We start from the raw sequence: 2131 nt of genomic DNA on the forward strand, positions 1-2131 counted from the left end.
ATGATAAATCCTGAACAACTTCAGTCTTCACATTCAATGGAGAGATGCCAGGATCAAATTTTCCTCAAGATCGCGACACATTAAGTATCATCCCACAACTATTGCTACCACTTATGCTACAGGGAGAAATAAGATGTGTCCTCATAAATCGTTTTGGAAATGACACTGAAACATCACAGTTACTACTTAGTAAGGAATCAAATTACTACTTACTACTAATAGTTATGCTCACTGATTTATGTATTTGCAAGACCCAACTACATGGCAAAGATTGCAAAAAATAAAATACAAAAATATCTCTTTTTTAATAGATGTATCCTCTGTGTTTACTGGTAATATTCAAGGTGCCAATGGTTCACAGTGTCCATCAAATGAGCCCTCAAATGTCTTATGCCCTTTAATTGGGCAGCAGATCAACTTGAACTGTAGTACAAACTATATGTACCCATACAACATTACAACTCCAGACTTGAACAGTTCTAGTAACAGGAATCTCAGGTAAAAACCGTGTAGCACTTATATTTCATGGATATAAAATTTCACGAATCTTTTCCTACTAACCATTCCCGGATTAAAAATTTAGCAAAACTATCTATTTATTCATTGACTAAGTTGTGGCAAAAAATTTTCAATGGAATTTAATTTCGTGAATTTTAACCATCCACGAAATTAGTGAAATTTATTATCCACAAAATATAAATGCTATACATTCCTTCTTTACTTTAAATATTATTTTAAACACAGTTTTACTGTTGGCCCTGAAGACTATGGCAGTTATACTTGCACTGCTGCCAATGGTTGTAACCAAGAGACACATACTATTGTGGTGAAGCAACTAGGTAAAAATTCATTATACTAACTGCTGAGGAGTAATTAAATAGTAACCACAAACTGTGAAATTTAACACCATTGCATAGTACATTAGAGTACATTGATAGGGCTTCAATTATGGAAAATAAATTTATACAAAAATAAATTTTAAAAAGTTAAAATACTTTTTTCATTAATAGAACCAGCACATATTATTAGCATCAGTGAGCCACAAACGGTGCCTTCAGGCAGTTCAGTTGATATCAGTGTCGTAGCTGGTGGTACTCCTGACTTTACGTATCAATGGTTTAGAAATGGAATGGCCATACCTGGTGAAACAGGCTCCACTCTTAGTATCCGAAACATCAACACTACTGATATTGGTTTATACAGCTGTACGGTAAGTAACTCTAGAGGAAGTGCTAACTCCAGCAGTACAGCAATCAGTGTGACAAGTAAGTACAAATTTAAAAATTGAAAAATTTTATCTCACCTTGACGTGTTTAGGTTCTGTATCAATAAATGGCTCGGTTCCACAGAGCATATCGAACTTTGCTCCTTCAGTTCCCAGTGGATACACTATATCTCCAAGTAACCCAAGGATAAGACTTACAAGCTCAGGAGAACTAGAGACTGATGAACTTGGACCAGAAGACTCTGGAACATACACTTTCAGTTCGCCTGATCTTGGAGGAGCTACACTTAGCATCGGTGTTAATGTACTTGGTATGTTCCTATTTATGAAAGAAAATGAACATTATCATTTGATACTTAGGAATTGCACATGTCATCAGCATCAGTGGTCCACAGACAGTGCCTTCAGGCAGTTCAGTTGATATCAGTGTCGTACCTGGTGGTACTCCTGACTTTACGTATCAATGGTTTAGAAATGGAATGGCCATACCTGGTGAAACAGGCTCCACTCTTAGTATCCGAAACATTAGAACTACTGATATTGGTTTATACAGCTGTACGGTAAGTAACTCTAGAGGAAGTGCTAACTCCAGCAGTACAGCAATCAGTGTGACAAGTAAGTACAAAATTTAAAAATTTGAAAAATTTTAACTCACCTTGACGTGCTTAGGTTCTGTATCAATAAATGGCTCCGCTCCACAGAGCATATCGAACTTTGCTCCTTCAGTTCCCAGTGGATACACTATATCTCCAAGTAACCCAAGGATAAGGCTTACAAGCTCAGGAGAACTAGAGACTGATGAACTTGGACCAGAAGACTCTGGAACATACACTTTCAGTTCGCCTGATCTTGGAGGAGCTACACTTAGCATCGGTGTTAATGTACTTGGTATGTTCCTATTTATGA

Source organism: Amphimedon queenslandica, unplaced genomic scaffold, assembly GCF_000090795.2.
Source record: "Amphimedon queenslandica unplaced genomic scaffold, v1.1 AMPQUscaffold_13111, whole genome shotgun sequence".
Classification (NCBI taxonomy): Eukaryota; Metazoa; Porifera; class Demospongiae; order Haplosclerida; family Niphatidae; genus Amphimedon; species Amphimedon queenslandica.